The sequence below is a fragment of the Vulpes vulpes genome, chromosome 2, assembly GCF_048418805.1.
Source record: "Vulpes vulpes isolate BD-2025 chromosome 2, VulVul3, whole genome shotgun sequence".
Classification (NCBI taxonomy): Eukaryota; Metazoa; Chordata; class Mammalia; order Carnivora; family Canidae; genus Vulpes; species Vulpes vulpes.
This window is the reverse complement of record NC_132781.1, coordinates 92,264,906-92,286,292: the sequence shown is the minus strand read 5'-3', so window position 1 is coordinate 92,286,292 and position 21,387 is coordinate 92,264,906. Positions and strand designations below refer to the sequence as shown.

Genomic DNA, 21,387 nt, shown 5'->3' with positions numbered 1-21,387 from the left:
TAAATCCAAAGTAGAAACTAGTGTACTAGTTTCATCTCGAGTACTAGTGCAATCTTGTGTTCTACAACTGGTAAATGTAGACAAGTATACATAAACATAAGCATGTTTCTGCAAACCTACAAAAAAACTAATCAGTTTCCCCAACTTTTTGATTCAAGGAAAATGTCTCACATTTAACTTACCTACTCTTGCAGGTACAGAAAATCATTTCAAGGTATAAAAAATGTTGGTGGGTATTTCTAACATAATTTAATGGAACTCCCTCAAAATAATGATTTAGTTTTATTCTAACACATTTAAGACAATCATAATAAACCAGTCTTTTACTATGTGTTAACTTAATTAGTATGTTTCGGAGGAGCAGATTCAACAGGATTTAATCTTTTAACTACACAAAGATAACGAACATTTTACACACCAAGGGACCTCGGGTTTTTAACTTGAGCTTTAACAACTCAAGCTAACCAGTAACAAAACTACCAGCTTAGAAACTCCTTTAAGTTAGTAAATGTAGAATGTGTAAAGTATTCCTTTCTGGTGTCATCTGATAGTTACCAACCATTGACGAGATTTCCCCCCTCAAAACAGAGCCCACTTCTATCACAATTTTTAAAACCTTTACATGCAGAAACCGCAGTCACAAAAAGGAAACCTAGCTACCTAGAACCATCTATACTAGAATTACCCGTAAAAGACTTCTGAGCAGAAAGTGAATTATCCAAGTATTCAAAGATCTCAATCAATTCTTAGGAAAAACGAAAAGCACTCCTTCACTAGTGAAGCAGCTATATGCACCAAAAACAATTAAAATGGGGAAGAGAATAGTTCAGGACACACATAAGAGTTGCAAACCAATTAAGTTGTTCCTTCCCAAGCTTTCCGTCTAATTTAAGTATCATTGTGTTAAGCTGAAGTTCCCCAATACAATAAATATGGCTCAGAAGTCACCTATCACCTCACCCCATCGATTCCTTCACACCGAAATAGTCGAGACAGGTCCTTCCTGGCTAGGAATGCTTTTTTTTTTTTTCCCCCCCGTAAGAGGGGGAAAAAAAAAAAAAACACCCCACACAAAACCCTTAACTTCCTCCAGTCACCTGTCAAAATAAGTCACTAAACGTTGCTGGCGAGCGCTAAGAGAACCAAACAAAATTTCCAGGGGACCCGCGGTGCTAGTTTCAGATTTGTTGCACCGAAGGGCCTGTAGCGACTTGTGAAGCCTGCGCTCGAGTAGCAGTTCCTCCCTTCCCCCTCCGTCCCCCCACCCACCCCTCCACCCCGGCCTCGGCTGGTACCTGGTAAGGCTGCGAGTCCCCCCTCCGGTCGTGACAGCTGAAAAACAGGAAGAGAGACGGCGATATAAGACACCTCGGGGAGCCCGGGGGGGCGGCCCCCCAGCGCCCCTCCCCGCGGGAGACCTACCGAACGGACAGCAACGAGCCCACACACACTCACACCACACACACCCGCGCCCGAAAGGCGGTACCGAGGGCCAGACGCCGAGAACCCGGCCTCCGCCGCCCCCACACTCACTCCGTCCTCGCCCGCCCGCGCGGCGGCTCCTCCTCCCAGCCCGATCCGGATCAGGGTTAACAACAAAAATGGCGGCTCGGCCAGCACCAGATAAGGAGGAACAGCCCCCCCCCCCCCCCGCGCCGCCGCCGCCGCCGCCCCCCGCCCGCGCTGCGGCCCGGCCCCGAAACGAAAAGACAATTTACCCATCACTGAGTCTCTGCTGTTTCCTCGCATACATTACCATCAATGCCCGGCCTGTGAGTGTGTGTCGGGGGAGGGGAGAGCGGCCGCGAGAGGCGGGCGGGCGGGCGCGCAGGCGGCGGGCGGGCGGCGGCACCGGCACCAGGGCCCGGCGCGCCCTCGGCGACTCTCAGCACCTCCCCGTTACTGGCGCCGGCGCTCCCGGGCCATCTCCCTCCGCCGACACCACGCTCACGCTCAGCCCGGGCAGCGGCGCCAACTACACGGCGGCAGCGGCGAGCCGGGGGGAGGGGGGCCAGAAGACGCGTCCGGCTCGGCCCCGCGGAGAGCTACTGCCTCCTCCGCCTCCTCTTCCTCCTGCTCCGCCGCCTCCTCCCCGCCTCCCCCCGTCGCCGCCGCTGCCTGGTCCTTCTCCTCCGCCTCCTGCCGCCGCCGCCGCCGCTGGTGCCGCCGCTGCCGCTCCACCAACTACATCCGGGCAACTCGGCCGCCGCGGCCTTCGGCAAAGCTCGGCAGTTTCCGCCGCGCCCCTCCTCTCCCACCCTCGGCCTTCCTCCCCGCCCCGCGCGGCTCCGGAACGCCGCCTTCGGCAAACCTCGGCTCGCGCCGGCCTTCCTCTTCCTCCCAGGCCGCGCTCGCCTCCTCGCGACCCGTCAGCCCTTTCCGGTTGCCGCTGCCTTTCCTCACGCGCCAGTCCGGCCGCTGCCGTTCCGGCTTAAGGATAGTCCCGCGCGGGGCCGTGCTCGAGGCTGGCCCCGGGGGCTCCGGGGTGCGCGGGGAGGGGGCCGCCTGCGGGAGGAGGACGCTGCGGCGCGGGAGAAGCCATCGCGGACCAAATAAAGGCGGCTGTGGCTGCTGCGCGTGCGCCCGGCGGCGCGGGGGAGGGGGCGCGCCCCGGAGTGACCCTCCGGCCGCCGGCCCCCGCCCCTCGGGGCTCCGGCGGGGAGGTCGGGGAGCCCCCGGGGAGGCTGCGGAGGGGCGTCCGCGGCGGGCGGCGGCGGGCAGGGGCGCCCGGGAGCTGGGCCGCCGGCGCGTGGGGAGGCCGCCTCACCGCAGGAGCGCGCAGGGTGGCGAGCTGCCGAGCGGGGCCCGGCGCGGGGGCCCAGGGCGGTCGCGGGACCTGCGGGAAGGCCGTGCGCCGCCGCGGCCGGGAGGGGCACGCGCCGGGGCCGAGGAGGGCGCGCGGCTCCGGGCGTGGGCGCTGAACGCGGACCGCGCGGGGGGGGGGGGGGGGTCGGGACGCGCTGGCTGGGACCGAGGGTCGAGCCGCTGCGTCCTTGCTTCCTGTTTGCCGCCCCCGGCTGGGCCTTCCCCACCCTCTCTTCGTTTCCCATTTTTCTCCTCTAGTTCCTCTTCGTCGCCGAAGTCCTTTGGTGAAGGAAAATTCGCTCGGACATTCTGCGTGTGCCTGAAGGCACAGGGTGTGCCAGATGCGGCTGCGGCGAATTGCACTTCGCAGAGCGCTGCGGGCACAGGCCCGGCATTGGCACGCTGGCCCCCAGTTAGGCTTTACTTGAGAGCGGATGAGGCTGCGGTGCGGGTTTCCCCCCTGCGCTAAATTCCTTACAAGGCAGCGTTAATCTGACGAAAAGGTTGTAATAAACATAAATGTTTATTTGCATAGAAGGAAAAGATAAAGGAGGAAACAAGCCAGACGACCCCACCAAAAACCTGTATCAAAAAGTGACCGACTAACTTGGTATCCAGCAAGTTACATTATTGCTGAGACTAATGAAGGAAGGATGTGGGGAGGAGGCCCTGAAATCTATTGAAAGAAATAATTACGTGGCCTTATTTGTCATACCCACTTGCCAGAAATCAGGATTACTGCTGTTTTCGAGAACCTGTAAAAGCCTACTTAATGCCCACATAAGCTATCAGTACCTAAAAAAAAGTTGCCATTGACCGAAATGGGGGGAAAAAATTAAAAACCTGGAGTCTTATGTGCAATTTTTTTTTTTTTTTTAAGATTTTATTTTAGAGAAGTCCAGGTGGCTCAGCGGTTTAGCGCCGCCTTCAGCCCAGGACCTGGTCCTGGAGACCCGGGATCGAGTCCCACGTCGGGCTCCCTGCATGGAGCCTGCTTCTCCCTCTGCCTGTGTCTCTGCCTCTCTCTCTGTGTGTGTCTCTCATGAATAAATAAAATCTTTAAGAAAAAAAATTTTTGTTTATTTTAGAGTGAATGGAAGGAGTAAGAAGAGGGGGAAAGAATCTCAACTATACAATTTTATTTTTTTAAAGATTGTATTTATTCGTGATGAGAGACAGAGAGAGAGGCAGAGACACAGGCAGAGGGAGAAGCAGGCTCCACACAGGGAGCCCGCCCCGGGACTCTATTCCTGGCCTGCAGGATCAGGCCCTGGGCTGAAGGCGGCGCTAAACCGCTGAGCCACCAGGGCTGCCCTCAACCGTGTGATTTTAGCCAGGAGCCTCACCCTGGGCTGGATCCCACCACCCTGAGCGGAACCCGAGAGTTGAACACTTAACTGACAGCCTCCCAGACGCCCCTCTTGTGCAATTTCTAACACTTTTGTAACAATACATTGAAGACAGGACACCGGATTTGCAAAGTACAACAAAATTTATTGCTAATTTCTTGATGGTAATCACGTGCTGGAATTTTGATATATACCATTTGATCGAAAGCAGCAAATGAAGAAAATGTACCAGGCAATGTATAGTCTTCATTATTCATAGATCCCACATTTGCAATTTTGCCTACTCCTTAAAATTTGTAACTGTCAAGTCAGTATGCATAGTAGCCATGGACATGCATGGAGTGGCAAAAATTTAACATTCCCAGCTGAGTTTAACAAGGCCACATTGGTTGATTCTGCTTTCAAACTGTAAATAAATGCACTTTTCACAATATGTATACTTAAATGTTTTTTGCACTTTTCATTGTTTTTATTGGTGGTTTTGCTGTTTTAAATGCCCCTCCTGTAGTGCTGAAATGCTGTTTATTAGTCTTAAACACAAGATATGATGTTCCTGGTGGAGAAAACACATGTCCTAGATAAACTTCCAGGCTTATCATTAGTGCTTTTAGCCATAATGAGTTCAGTGTTAAGGAATCAACAATATTATAAGATGTCTAAGTAGAAACACACTGATGAAAATGTGACCAAAGTTTCAGGAACAGGGACGCCTGGGTGTCTCAGTAGTTGAGCGCCTTCCTTCAGGGCACCATCCTGGGTCTGGGGATCGAGTTCCATGTCAAGCTTCTCACAGGGAGCCTGCTCTCTCCCTCTGCCTGTGTCTCTCTTGAATAAATAAAATCTTAAAAAAAAAAAAAAAAAAAGACACAGTGTCTCAGGAACTTAACCCCTGTTTTCACAATGACTTAATAGAATTACCTCAAATAAGAACAATCAGCTATTTACTAAAGGATCCATATAAATGTTATACCCATTTTTTAAAAGCTCATCACGTATTTTAGATTCCGTCATCCATTATTATAAATCCTTTCTAAATACCTTCAGTCCTTTCCTTCTCTCTTCCTCTATTTTACCTGTCTAAACCACAATCCTGGTTAATTCATTGTATACTTGGAACAGAGCAGTTGAACTTGGCTGGAGAAAAACAGCCATGCTAACTCTGAATTGAGCTCTTTGTGTTCATCACCCTCCTCAGGCCACTTTCTCTAATCCATTTACCAGTTATTTCTAACAGCTAGTTAATATCCTTCAGACCTAAGAAGACATCCTCCACTCCTCATTCTGCGTAAGGCATTATCTTGTTTCTTATCTCTCTAGGGAAGTAGGAAAAAAGTCAAATCAATAACAGCCCCCTCCTCACCATTGCACCTACCAACCTTCTACATCTGAATACACTGCTACATACCTGTAACTATGGATAAATTGCCAAAATTCCTAAAATTAAAGTTGCCACCTTTTCCTTTAGAGCCATTTTACTCTTGGACTTGTCTGTTTTCCTTTTGAATATTTTCCCTCGCAACTGGATCACTTCTGTCAACTTATAAAAAGGTTTTAATAGCTACCATCATTAAAAAAAATTTTAAAAAAACTGACCTGTATCTCCCTCCAAATATCCCCTTGCTTTGATTTGCTCTCCTTACAAACTATTCCACTTCTGCTACTGTCTGTTAAATCCACAAATCAGACTTGATCTCCACAGTCCACTGTAAAACTGCTCAGTATCATCAGTAACCTCCATGTTCTTAAATCCAATTTTTGTTTCTTAATCTTCATCTCATTTCACCTGTCAGCAGCATTTGACACAGCTGACAAATTTCTCTTTTCCTGAAGCTCTATCTTGCCTGCCAGGATACTGTTCTTTCTTGCTTCTCTTCCTTCCTAAATGGTTTTTGCTTAGTCTCTTTGCTGGTTCCTCCTAATTTTCTAGCCTCAAAATGCTGGAGTACCCCAAGATTCAAATATCACAACTTGGTCTGCTCTGATATCTGTTCTCCCTCACTAGGCAATCCCATCCATGTCTCTGCCAAAATGTTTGAATCTCCAGCCTATACCTCTCCCCTAAACACTAGGCTCAAAATCAACTGCCAACTCTGCAGTACTGCTCAAATGTCCAGGTATCATAAACTTAAAAATATATCCACAACCAAACTCTTAACTCCTTACACCCCTGAATAAATTCTGTTTAGGTCTTCCCTGTTGTGTGAAATAGTAACTCCATTCTACCAGTTGAGACTAGAGACTTCGGGATAGTTTTTGCTTCTTTCATACTTCACATCCACTCCATCAGGAAATGCCACCAGTATTATCTTCAAAATATACTCAGAATCTGATCTTGGATCACTACCTCCATCACATTCACTCATCCAAGCCACTATCCTATCCCTAGGCCATAGCAAAGGCCTCCTAACTCCTCTCCCACTTTTACACCTGCTTCCACAAGGTTTACTAGCTCACACAGTAGTCAGTGATCTTTTTACAAGTCAGTATTATTTCTACCTTAAAACCCACCAATGGCTTCCCATCTCAGAATAAAAGCCAGTATTCTTACCATACTCTATAAGTGAACTACTCCTGCCCATGTTATCTCCTGTTTCATATCTAATGACTTTTTAACTTGCTCATTTTTTCCCCATCACTTTCTTCCCTTTTCCTCCAATATACCAAGCATGTTGGAGGACCTTTGCTCTACCATCCTGCCTGGAACGCTCTTCCCCTTTGGTCCTATTTGGTTCACACTGTATCACTCTAACCTTATCAGAAAGATCTTTCCTTTGAGAACTCTATATAAGTGGTACTCCACTATCTCTTTCTCTCTGCTCCCTTTTTTACTATTTGCCATATAATATATATTTCATGTATTGGTTGTCTCCTACTAGAATGATATCTATCTCTGTGACAGAAGATAAACATATTTGTTGAGTGAAAGGATATTTGCTTACAGAATTACAAAGAAAATAGCGAAATATCGTTCATTCCTAAGAGGAAAATACCTGATTATAAGATCCAGTCATTCTGTCACAAATAGGGAAAAGCTGGCTTATTCCTAATACAGATAAAATACTGTATTAGATAATATTTGAGAATTTACATAAATTTGCATATATAGCAAATCTTATGCTATTTCTATTCCTCTCTTTTGAGAGATTGCAAGTTTGTAAGTGTGCAAAAGACCTATATTTCCACCAACAGATAACACATATCAACCAATAGAGGGGGAGAACTATCAGCCCATAGGCTGTAGGTGACCATGATTTTTTTTTTTTAAGATTTTTATTTATTCATGAGATACACAATGAGAGAGACAGAGACACAGGCAGAGGGAGAAGCAGGTTCCTTGTGGGGAGCCTGATGCGGAACTCCATCCCAGGACCCTGGGATCTCGACCTGAGCCAAAGGTAGAACTCAACCACTGAGCCACCCAGGTGCCCTGGTGACCGTGTTTTTAATGTGATCCTGCTCAGGGAGAAGAATCAAAAAATTAAGTCCTCAAACCTCTAGTTGTAAAAGGGACTTAAAAAGGTTTTGCTAGAATTTCTAAAGGATCACAAAATAAGAATGTATTCTCTGAAATTTTTACCTACTCTTTTTATCTTTTTTCTCTGTCCTTGGCTTCCTCTCAAATAGCATAATATAGTGGTTAAAAACATGGCATTTTGAATCAGAATGACATAATGTAGAGCTCTGGCTACATTACTGATTGACTAGCAATGTGATGTTGGGCAAATTACCAAAATTTCAGAGATTATGCCTCCTTATTTCTAAAATAGGTTTGATAGGGCATAGGGCTGTTTGTCAGAAGTAAATGAAATCACTTTACATAAATTAGCAGCACCAGGCACACACATGCCCCACTGCTGGTGGTTATTATTCATTCATTAAAACAAAAAATTATTAACCTGTGTATCATGTCTTGAGAATACAGTATTAAGCAAAATCACTTGGTTTCTGCTTTTATGGAGTTTATATTTTAATATATAACTAAAAGACCATTTGATTCTCAGAGTTGTGATGTGAAGCTTTCATTCAAGTATGTGGAAAAATAGGAAAACTGCCACAAAAATCACTATTTAGAAAAAATGAGTAAAAACATCCAGGACAGCACTATATCAGTATATGATGTATCTTTTTAGGCAGAGATAATAATGTGGATAGTCAACAGATCCAGAGGTTCTTTTTTACTCAAGTAGAAGTAGTAGAGGTAAGCTCTGGATTTATAAACTGGCCACTACCCCCCACCTAGGCCACTTTTTAAAGTCCTTCCAAGTGATGGATGGTTAAGTATAGCCAAGATTGAGAACTGTACCCTAACCCCTTTGCCTCTGTCTGACAAAACTGCAGCCTGAATTAACCCATTCTCAGTGCCTCTAAGCATTTGCACATTGCTGAAGGCTATTGGACAATCCAATAGACTGATTTCCACTAAAATCTCATGATCACCAAAATCAAATGAACCCCCAGGACATCTAGGCCATCTTATATTTCTCTCTTTGCCTCTCACCACTTTAACAAGGTTTTCAACCACTCTCCTCAAATCTATCCCTCTCACTTTACTACCTCCCCTTCACTCTCTGCAGATAACATCACCACTTTCCTCCCAAAATGAAGCTAGCAAAGGGAAATTTCTTTCTGTATTTCAAATATACAAATCTACCTACAGTCATCCTTCCCCCTATTTACTCAACAATGCATTGAGTACCTACTATATGCTGGGCATACATCAATGAACCATACAAAGAAAGATCTTTACTTCCGTCTGGCCCTTGAGCTTATATTTTAGTGGGGAAAGACAGGAATAAAATAAGTGATACGGTGATTTAGAAAATAGTAAGTGTACTATGGAGAAGAATGGAAGTTTATAGGAAGGAGCTGATTAAGGAGTAATATTTTAAATAGTCATTGAGCAGATGACGTTTGAGCAAAGACTTGCAGGTGGTGAGAGAGCAAGCTATATGGGTGTTAGGAGAGGAATATTCCTGGCAAGGGGAACAGCAAGAGCAAAAATCTAGAGGCAGGAATGTGCCTGGTGTGTAAGAATAATAAGGAAAGCTGTGGGGTGAAATGTGACTGAGGGAAAAAGTTTTAGGAAGTGAGCTCAAATAGGTTAAAGGAGGGGATGAAGGGGCAGACCATGAAGTCTCTAATAAGCCATTGTAAGAAGTTTGGCTTTTATTCTGAGAGATGAGAAGCCATTGGAGAGTTAAAAGCAGAAAAGTGATGCTGGCTACTATATTAAGAATGTCCATATGACAAGGAAGGAAGCAGGGAAACTACCTAGGATGCTACTGCATTGTCCTAAGGTCACTGTTTCAAAACAGGAGTTAAGCTTCCTCTCTAAGGCCATTTCCTTCACATATACTTTCCTTCCACCTCTTGAGTTATACTGACAATTATCTCTTTGTATACTTAAACTCTCCCTTTTATCTAGATCATATCCATTGTTTCTAAACACATCTGAATCCTATGTCAAAATAAACCCTTCCTTGACCCCATTGCTGCCCTGTCAAATTCCTTACTTCAGCCAAATTTTCAGTAAGCCTTGTCTCTGGGATCTCATTCGTTTCATTCTTCACCTCTTTATTCATATTCCAGGTTGCTATCATCTGACATCTGCGCCTATAATATCACCAAAATAGATATTCCTAATGTAATTTTTCTTCAAGAGAGTGCTAATTCTCCAGGGGACATTTGGAGATATGTGGCAGTACTTTTTGGTTTTGATTTGTATATTTTTGGTTATGACTTACAGATGAAAGGTGCTACTAGTGTTTAGTTGTCAGAGGTCAAGGATACCTAACATACTGCAATGTGTAGGACAGTCCCTCATGTTTAAGAATTATCCTGCTCAAAGTATCAATATCGACCTCTTGAAAAATAATCTTGGGCACTTGGCTTACTCAGTTGATAGAACATGTGATTCTTGATTGTGAAGTCAAGTTTGAGCCCCACATTGGGTGTAGAGATTACTTAAAAGAAACAAAAAAAGAAGAAGAAAGATTTTTGAAAAATACTCTTAAGGTCACCAATGACTTTTATATACCTGTCTTCACCAAAGATTTTACAATCTTTTTCCTAGAACCTTAGAATATTTGCCATTGATAGCTACTCTTTTTGAATTACATTTCTCTCTTGGCTTCTATAATACATCACATTTTTTGCTTTCTTTCTACCTCCGGCAGCTCCTCTCATTCCTTTTTGCAGATTTATCTTCCTCTCCTCCACTACCAAGTGTTGAGGTTCTCCAGGAATCAGTCTTTGGGGGGTGATGTCAGTAAAAATGGCCATTATGGAACTCCAAGGACTGTCCTCCACATAAACAGCAAATAATTTGGCAAAAATTATCAGAATCAAGTTTATGTGAATTCTGGAAATTGGTAAAGGTTTACAATAACCAGGCAAACATTTAATCAAGATCAAGGTAACTGAGTACCAATTGGAAGCTTTGTGTTACCGACACTTACCCTAATCCCATTTCTTCATACCCAGTTCAGTGGCAGTTTTGGACAAGAGCCTACATTTCTGGTGTAGGTACCTGGTGCCAGAGGTAGCAGAATGGACCTTGTTCTCAAAGAATTGTAGTAATTTATTTTGACCTGTCTGGTGGCTCTCTGAAGGCCTGGTGCAAGGGCTTGTCCTTATTTTGCCTAACTTGGAGCTCTCCTGAGGCAGAACTGACTACTCAGGAGATATTAAAGACAAATTATTAGCTGCTGCCAGTGAGGGAAAGGAATAATAAGCAAACAATAGACACAACAAAAAGCCTGGGAGGAAGGCCTGAAGAGTGAGATAGTTTGGAGAACAAAATCATTGAAAAGCTCCTACATATTCCTGGGAATTTGAAGTGCTACCTAGGGGCACCCACCTGGCTCAGTTGGTAGAGCACGTGACTCTTGATCTTGGGGTTGTAAGTCCAAGCCCCATGTTGGGTGTAAAGATTGCTTAAAAATAGAATTAAAGAAAAAGGCTACCTATATATCTAGGGTGGGGAAAATACACAGAAAAACTTGCAAAGTTCCTAAAGTCTCACTTCTGACTAACATTCAGGCTCTGCTCAGAAAGAAAGTGAAAGATAAGGTAGATTTATAAATTGCCCATTTGAATGATAAAGACATGTCCCAACACACCTGCAAAGAGCCCTCTGACAAAGCCTGGAAATTGTTTTCTTCATTCTTTGGTTATAGACATTTAAGAAAATCTCTCTTTAATCACTAGCTGACCACTAAGCCAACAGAATAGAAATTTCAGTGGTCACACATAAGAAGGGATACAGACTTCACAAAGTTAGCTCAGAAAAGTCATTAAACAAACAACAACAATCACAATAAGCAGAAACAACAGGGAGGGAAGAGATTCTGATTTCCAGACTTGCCACATTATGATAATTAAAATGTCCAGTTTTCAACACAAAATAACAAGGTAGAGAAAAAAATGTGGCCCATATACAGGAAAGAAAGAAGTTAATAGAAACTTTTCCCAAGGAAGCACAGACATTGGACTTACTAGACAAAGATTTTCCACCAACTATTTTTAAATAGGCTGGAATAGCTGAAGGAAACTATGGAAAAAAAACTAAAAGAAATCAGGACAGTGTATCTCACCAAACAGAGAATATTGATAAAGAGGTTGAAATTATAAAAAGGAACCAAGTAGAAATTCTGGAGTTGAGGGCAACTGGATGGCTGAGCGGTCAAGCCTCTGCCTTTGGCTCAGGTCATAATCCTGGGGTCCTGGGATCAGGTCCCACATCAAGCTCCCTGCGAGGCTATGCCTGTGTCTCTGCCTATGTCTCTGCCTCTCTTTGTATGTCTCTCATGAGTAAATAAATGAAGTATTTTTTAAAAAAGGAAATTCTAGAGTTGAAAAGTACAATAGCTGAAATTAAAAATTCATTAGAGGGATTCAACAGTAGATGTGGGCTGTCAGAAGAAGGAATTGGCAGACTTTAACACAGGTCAACTAAGACTACCTAAGCTGGGGAGCAGAAAGGAAAAGGAATGAGGAAAAATGAATAGAGCCTAAGAGACCTGTGGGGCAGCATCAGGTATACGAATATATGCATAACAGGCATCCCAGAAGAAGAGAGAAGGAAAGGGACAGAAAGAATATTGGAAAAATAATGGCAAAAAACTTGCCAGATTTGATGAAAAACATGAATCTAGGTGCCCAAGAAGCTCAATGAACTCCAAGTAGGATAGATTCAAAGAGACCCACAACAGGACACATTGTAATCAAACTGTTGAAAGTCAACGACAAAGAATCCTGAAAGCAGTAGGAGAGAAGTGAATCCTCACATAGGAGGGAACCTCAATAAGATTTAACAGCTGATTTCTCACCTGAAACTATGGAAGCCAGGAGACAGTGGAATGACATTCAAAGTGCTGAAAGAAAATCTGGTTAGCTAAGAAATCTATATCCAGAAAGGCTATGCTTCAAAAATGAAGAAGTTAAGATATTCTCAGATAAACAAACACTGAGATAATTTGTCATTAGTAGACCTGTCCTACAAGAAATACCAAAGGGAGTTCTTTAACCTGAAATGAAAAGACTCTAGAGAGTAACTTGAACCCACATGAAGAACTGTTAAAGGTAACTCTGTGGGTAATATAAAAGTCAGAGTTAATGTATTTTTGGTTAATAACTTCTTTTTTTCTGTATGATTTAAAATACAACTATGAAAACAATAATGATAAATCTGTGTAATTGGGCACATAATGTATAAAGATGTAATTTGTGATAACATAAGAAAGAATGAAGCATAAAAGTAAAGATGCTTTATACCCTTGAAACTAAATTGGCTTTTATTTTTAAAATATTATAAGTTGCTAATTATAGTCCCTAGGGCAGCTATTAAGAAAATAACTAATGTAATAAAACAAATGACAAGAGAAACAAAAGATAGACTAGAAAATACCTAACACAAAAGAAGTCAGTAGTGGAGGAATTGAGCAACATAAAAGATGTGCAACATATGAAAAAGCAAATGGCAAAGTAAGTTTTTCCTTATCACTAATCACATTAAATGTAAATGCATTAAACTCCAATTAACAGGCAGAGAAGTTGGCAGAATGGATTTTTTTAATGTTCTAATTATATCCTATCTACAAGAGACTCACTTTAGAATCAAAGAATCATATGAGTTGAAATTGAAAGTATGGGAAAAGATATTCCAACATAGTTCAAGTACATATGGAACAGTCTCCAGTATAGAATATAAGTTGGCCTATAAAACATTTCTCAATAAATTTTAAAAGATTGAAATTATATCAATTATCTTCTCTGACCATAATGATCAAAGAAGAAATTACAAGAGAAATTTTAATATATTTTAAGATGAATAAAAAAGAAAATACAGCAGACTGAAACATGTAATGCAGCAAAAGCAGAGCTCAATGGGAAATTTATAGCTGTAAATTATAAAACTAAAATTATAGCTGTAAAGCCTACATTTAAAAAGAAGATCTGGAAATAATAACCTTCTGCCTTAAGAAATTAGAAAAAGAAAAGTAAATGAAACCCAAAGCAAGCAGAAGGAAGGAATGAGCAAAGAGCAGAGATAAGTGAAATAGACAATAGAAAACAGAAAAATCAATGAAAACAAAAGTTGGGTTTTTTTTTTTAAAGATGTTATTTACTTATTCATGAGAGACACACAGAGGAAGGCAGAGACATAGGCAGAAGGAGAAGCAGAGGGAGGAGCCTGATGTGGGATTCGATCCCAGGACCCCAGGATCACGACCTGAGCCAAAGCAGACGCTCAACCACTGAGCCACCCAGGTGCCCCCAAAAGTTGGTTCTTTGCAAAGATCAATAAAATTAACAAACCTGTAAACAGAATTAACAAGGAAAAAAAAGAATTCAAATTACTACAATCAGAAATAAAGTGGAAACATTACTATTATTGCTACCAACTTTATAGAAATAAAAGAAATTGTTAACGATTATATGCCAAAAAATTAGATGATCTAAATGAAATAAATTCCTAGAAACAAACTATCACAACTGACTAAATAGAATAGAAATATAACAGGACAAGAGACTGAATCAATAATCAAAATACTTCCAAAAAAGAAAAACCAAGAGCCATATGGCTTCCTTGGTGGCTTCTATCAAACATTTGAAAAACACCACCAGTCCAGGGCTCCTGGGTGGCTCAGTCAGTTGAGTGTTCAACTCTTGATTTTGGCTCAGGCCATGATCTCAGGGTTGTGGGGGCAAGTCCTACATGGGATTCCATGCTGGGCGTTGAGCCATCTTGGGATGCTGTCTCTCCCCCCTCCACTTCCCCCTCTCTCCCTCTAAAGAAAAAAACAAAACAAAACAGTCCTTCTCAATCTGTCACACACACACAAAAATATATATATATGAAGAGGAAACACTTTGTAACTCATTCTAAGAGTTCAGCATTACCCTGATACCAAACCCAAAGACAGCAGAAAACAATAAAACTACAGACCAATATCCCTAATGAATATAGATACAAAGATCTCAACAAAAGTAATTCAGCAGCATAGTATTAAAAAAAAAAGAGTTGCATGCTCTTTAAGAAAAAGGATTATATACTATGACCAAATGGAATCCACAAAAAATTATTAGAGCTAGTGAATAAACTTGGCAAAATCGTAAGATACAAGATCAATATACAAAAAGCAGTTGTCTTTCTCTACATTTGCAATGAATATTCCAAAAATGATATTAGGAATACAATTCCATTGACGGCATTGAAAAGAATAAAATACCAACAAATAAATTTAAATGAGGCAAAAGAGATGTACACTGAAAACTAAAAAAAAAATTGTGTTTTTTTTTTAAGATTTTATTTGTTTATTCATGAGAGACACACACACACACAGAGGCAGAGACAGGCAGAGGGAGAAGCAGGCTCCATGCAGAGAACCCAATGTGGGACTTGATCCCAGGACTCCAGGATCACACCCTGAGCCAAAGGCAAACACCCAACCACTGAGCCACCAGATGTCTCAACCACTGAGCCACCCAGGCATCCCCATTGGGGTGTTTTTTTTTTGTTTGTTTCTTTTTGTTTTGTTTCTTGAAAACTAAAAAACATTGTTGAAAGCAATTCAAGAAGACCTAATGAATGAAAAGATATTTCTGTGTTTATCAATTGGAAGACTGAATATTGTTAGAATGACAATATTTCCTAAATGGATCTACAGATTCATTGTAATACCTATCAAAATTCCAACTGCTTTTTTTTTTTTTTGAGAAATTGGCAAGGTGACCCTAAAATTCGTATGGAATAACAATGGTCCCTAAACAACCTTGAAAAAGAATAAAGTTGGAGGACTCATACTTCCTGATTTTATAACTTACTACAGGGACACCTGGGTGGATCGGTCAGTTAAACTCTTAATTTCGGTTCCAATCATGTTAAGGTCATGAGATCGAGCCCTCTGTCGGGCTCCACACTGCTGCTTCAGATTCTCTCACTCTTCTCTGCTTCTGCACCACTCCCCTGCTTCTGCACAATAAATAAATAAATAAATAAATAAATAAATAAATAAATAAATAAAATCTTTTTAAAAATTACTATAAGTGTGCAGTTATGAAAACAATGTGTTACTGGCAGAAAGGTAGATATATAAATCAATGTAATAGAATTGAAAGCCCAGAAATAAACCCATACATCTATGATCAATTGATTTTTTTTCAATTGATTTTTGATAACGCTATTAAGACAGATCACTATGGGAAGAATTGTATTTTCAATAAATACTGCTGAGAAAACTGGATATCAGCGTACAAAGGAATGAATTTGGAAACTTCCCTCACACCATGTAACAACAGTAACTCAAAATGAATCAAAAGACCTGTGTGGAATAGTAATACTACACAAATCCCAGAAAATATTGGGGCAAATCTTCACGACTTTGGGTTTAACAGTGGATTTCCAGGTCAAGATCAAAAGTACAAGTAACAAAATGAAAAATAGATAAATTGCATTTTATCAGGGGCACCTGGGTGTCTCAGTCAGTTAAGAGTCTGCCTTCATCTCAGGTCAGGATCCCAGGATCCCAGGGATTGAGACCTGCATTGGGCTCCCTGCTCTGTGGGGAGCCTGCTTCTTCCTCTCCCTTTGCTTGTCGCTCCCCTAGCTTGTGCTCTCTCTCTGTGTCAAATAAATAAACAAAATCTTTAAAAATTTTTTATTTTTTTTAAATTTTTATTTATTTATGATAGTCACACACACACACAGAGAGGCAGAGACACAGGCAGAGGGAGAAGCAGGCTCCATGCACCGGGAGCCCGATGTGGGATTCGATCCTGGGTCTCCAGGATCGCGCCCTGGGCCAAAGGCAGGCGCCAAACCGCTGCGCCACCCAGGGATCCCTTTAAAAATTTTTTAAATTGGACTTTATCAAAACTTAAAACTTCTGTGCATCAAAAGACATTAAGAAAAAGAGCCCACTGAATGTGAGAAAATATTTGCAAGTCATATATCTGTTAAGGGTCTCTAACCTAGAATACATAATAATTCTTGTAATAAATTCATCTTGTAATTGATGAATAAAAAGGCAACCCAATGTAAAAATGGGCAAGGATTTGAATAGATATTTCTCTAAGGAAGATATTTTAATGGCCAAGGAGTATATGAAAAGATGCTCAACATTGTAAACCATTAAGGAAATGCAAAGCCCTTAATACCCACTGGGATGGCTATAATTTGAAAAGAAGTATTAGCAAAAATATGGAGAAATTGGAACCTTTATAAATTGCTGGTGGGAATGTAGAATACTGCAACCACTGTGGAAAACAGTTTCTTAGTTCCTTCAAAGTCTAAACATTGAATTACCATATGACCCAGCAATACTACTTCTAAACATATGCTCAAGAGAACTGAAAATAGATATTCAAACAAAGTTTGTCCATGAATGTGTATAGCCAAATATTAACCAAAGAGTAGAAACACCCCAATGTCCATCAACAGATGAATGGAAAAACACATTGTGGGATCCATTCAATGGAATATTATTCAGACATAAATCAGAATGAAGTACTGCTACATAGATCAACCTTGAAAAACATGCTAAGTGAAAAAAGCCAGGCACAAAAAGCCACATATGGGATTATTCCATTCAAGTGAAAAGTCAAGAATCTGTAAATCCATAGATGTAAAAAGTATTAGTATTTGCCAGGGGCTAGTGGGAGGCAAGACTGGGGAGTTACAGTAGTAATGGATATGGGATTTCCTTGTTGAGTGATAAAAATGTTCAAATTTAGTGGTGATGGTTGCAAACATTGTGAATGTAAAGAAAGTCACTGAATTGTGCACTAAAATGGTTAAAATGGTGAATTTTATGTCATATGAATTTTATCTAAATTAAAAAAAAAAAACAAAATCAGTCTTTGTCCTCACTATTTTTTTCCAGGCAATCTTATCCACTCTCATGGTTTCTGTGTATAGCTACCATCTATACACAGATGACTCACTAATCTGTATCTCTAGCCCAGATCATTCTTCCTGAGTTCTAGGCCTGAGTGTCCAACTGCGTATTTACCTAACACCTCCACATGTATGCTTTAAATGTATGCTTTGAAATATACACAGTTGTGCTCATTACTTCCATTTCAAGCTGGATCATCCTTGAATGTTTTAATAAGGACTAAAAATAGTCCTCACTGAAGGTTCACTATGTGGTAGGGCTTAAATAAGCATTTTATATCTACTAATTCATTTAATCCTCACAAGAAGCTCGTATGTTATTACCTGCTTTTTGAAGTGAGAAAATAGAGAAGCAAAATAACTTGTTCATATTGCATATCTTGTAAGTCTAACTTTGAACAGAGGTATCCTGACTTCTCAAAATCTTTGCCCTTAATGATAATGCTAGACCACCATTCACCTTTTTATTGAAGTCCAGAAGACATCCTTGTCACTTGCTTCCTTTATATGTCATATCCAGTTCATCATTAGATCTTGATGATTTAATTTCATCAATTTCTGTTAGCCCATCTAGTTGCATTCTTTTCTTTTTTAAAGATTTATTTATTCATGAGAGACACACACAGAAAGAGGCAGAGACACAGGCAGAGGGAGAAGCAGGCTGCATGCAGGGAGCCTGACGTGGGACTCAATCCCCAGACCCAGGATCATGCCCTGACACACAGAGAGAGACAGAGGCATAGGCAGAGGGTGAAGTAGGTTCCCTGCAGGGGGCCTGATGTGGGACTCAAACCCAGGACCCCAGAATCACGACCTGAGCCAAAGGCAGATGCTCAACCACTGAACCATTCAGGTGCCCCTATCTTTAATTTTTGATGCATTTTGCTCACCCTATAAACTTTGAACACTGTAACTTCTATTTTTCAAGATGAGGCAAAACCAAAAATATGGTGCAAAAGAAAATTCACAATTGTAGACTTACATTTGCCTTATAGTTTTTATCTTGATTGAGGGTAATAATCACAGATCTTTACAGATCGTTTGATATCCAAGAAAAAGTTTTAAAAGAAGTAGCAATATGTATATAACATAATATATATGTATAAATCCTCAATATATGAGAGTATCTTAAGAATTTATTGAAATATGTAAAACAATTGGACTAAATTAAAAGCCATTAATTTCCTGGATAGAATAAGTTAATCTTTTTATTGTTTTGCTTTTTAGTTAAACTCTACAGTCCAACATGGGGCTTGAACTTGCAATGCTGAGATCAAGAGTCACATGCTCCACTGTCTGAGCCAGCTAGGCACCAGGGATAACTTAATATTGTAAAAGAGGACAGTGCTTCCAAATTAATATACAAATGTAATTCCAATCATAATCACAATGTGGGTGGAGTAAGGCTTGTATTTGAAAACTTAATTCTAAAATTCATTAAATAAATTCATGAAAAATTCAAAATTATGTGAATGATGAAGGGGAGCTTTTCATACCATACATTAAAATTTACTATAAAACTAAAGTAATTTAAAATGTATGTTATGGATGTTGGAAGAGACAAATGCTATATGTAACAAAATAGAGAATCCAAAAATAGATCCCAGAAGAAGACATTCTAAAATCAGCAGCAAATTAATGGAATATTCAAGAAGTGATAGTGAAGCAATTCTGCAGAAAAAAATATTAGATTCCCTCTTCACATAATATTCCAAAATAAATTCTTAGTGTATTACATCTCTTAATATTAAAAATTGAAGTATAAACTACAGAAATAAAATGTAGAATAGTTTGATTCTAGGAATAACAAGACACGAAAATCAGAGGCCATGAAAAAAAGACTGATAGATTTGACACATACAAATTTAAGACTTCTTCATGATGAAAAATATACCACAAATAAAGTTAAGAGATAAATTATGGATTTGGAGAAAATAAAAGCAATACCTATAAGAATTGAGAAGTTAATATGTATACTTACATTAAAGATGTCATAAAATTAGTAAAAAGACTAACTCAACAAAATGAAATACAAATGGCTGATAAACATTCCAGAAGTGTTCAGCTTCACATATAAACTAAGAAACAGAATAAAAGTAATAATGAACTTCCAGTTCAACTCTAAACTGAGCACTTGCATACACCTCCCTTTCAAGGTTCTATTTTATTTTACTATATATATATATATATATTTAATATATATATTTTTAATATAATATATATATTTAATATATATATATATACACCCTATGTTTATCACCTCATTATATCTTTATTCTACCTCGGGCACAAAGTAGTTAAATTTGTTGGTCAAAGTCAAAGGAATAATAAAAGCGGAAGGCAGAATTGGGGCAGTTTAGTTCCAGGATCTGCCCTCTAAACCATTAACCTGCACTAGATAGCTCCAAATGAATTAAAGCAGAGCTTTCCAGTGTGATCTGTGAGTAGTTAAGAAGATCTTCTTTCAGAAGATCTATGAAGTCACAACTTCTTACAATAAAACATTATTTGACTTTTTCATTCCCTTTCATGAATGTGCAGTGAGGTTTTACTGAAGCCACATGATGTGTGATATTGCAAAAGCCTGACTACAGAAGCAGATATGAAAATACAGCTAAGTTCCATTAAGCCAGATATTAAAGAGATTTACAAAAATGTAAACAAAGTTACTCGTCTCTTGTTTTGAAACATACAGTTATTTTTCATAAATCTATTTGTTAACATGTGATTTATATTATTTAAAATGATCAGTAAATTTTTTCAAATTTTCTGTTTTAATTTCTAATATGTTAAACATGAGTAGCTAAAACTCACATCAGCAAAAGTTCACTAATTTAAAGGATCTAAAGACATCCTAAGACCACTAAGTGTGAGGACTACCAAATTAAAGAATTACCTTCAGACAACTGACATTTTTCTCACATATACAGAGCATGTCTTGTGAGAATCTGTGGGCTTTTCCCTCCAAAAGAGGAAATTTTAAGAACTATTCTTTAGGCTAGAGCAGTGTTTCACATAGCACGATAGAAAACCATTTGTGAAAAAAAAAAGAAAAGAAAAGAAAAGAAAACCATTTGTGATGGTACTATGCTACCATCAGCACATTTCTGCTCCCTGAGTACAAGTTTGTACAGGTACAAACTGTCCACTGAGCAGTACCTTCTGTCCAATAAGTAGTCTCACCTCATCATGCTGGCGGATGTAATTGGGCCCACTGTCAGGGCCAAGGCATGCTTATCTAGGGTCACTAGCAAGGGATGTCCTGGATGACAAAGGAGTAACTGATGTTTATAATCTACTGTGGCTGGAAGGTACCTGATTCTGGTTCTCCATTACAATATTGATTTTAAAGTTTTCTTTTAAGATACATTTAATTTTTTAAATCGAGTTTATTCAAAGGAAAGTGTTAGAAAAAATATTAACATATTAACATTAACATTGAATATGGCAAAAATTGTTAGGTGAGGGAAGTTTGAGAAACAGTCCTAAAGTGCAAATCCTTGATCTGTCTGGGGTAGGTTTTGATATAGTTTTTGGGATTGAGAAAAAGAGGGAGAACCTTCAGGTAACACCACACACACACACACACCAAGGGGGATAAAAAAGGAAGAATAACTCTGCCTAAGATTCAAAGATCAAATCCTTTCACTTTCGCATTTGTGGGGGATTTCTAGAGTACTTGTTCTTTCTCCCATGAGATCTGCTTGTCAGTATGTTTCATTCATTTACACAAAGCTTGTGTTCATCCCATGAGTCTTCCACCTCTCAGCCACCATTGTGGACTTAATTACCCCTTAAAACACTTGGTGAAATCATATATCTGATAGGGGATTG

The 21,387-nt window shown here is 40.3% G+C and overlaps 1 protein-coding gene across 7 annotated transcripts in view; it reads right to left on the bottom strand.

Moving 5' to 3' along the window:
* Nucleotides 1–2,587, bottom strand: part of WAC (WW domain containing adaptor with coiled-coil) — an 84,650-nt gene extending 82,063 nt beyond the window's left edge. For 3 of the 7 annotated variants that reach the window (XM_072749260.1, XM_072749262.1, XM_072749264.1), the window contains exons 1-2: nucleotides 2,312–2,440; nucleotides 1,296–1,332 (exon numbers count right to left, since the gene is read on the bottom strand). The gene's annotated coding sequence lies outside the window, so the exon portion shown is untranslated. Of the gene's footprint in view, nucleotides 1–1,295; nucleotides 1,333–1,533; nucleotides 1,636–2,311 lie in introns of those variants that run through there. The other 4 variants (XM_026000862.2, XM_072749259.1, XM_072749263.1 and 1 more) reach the window with 4 other exon arrangements.
* Between the last annotated feature and the right edge of the window lie 18,800 nt (nucleotides 2,588–21,387).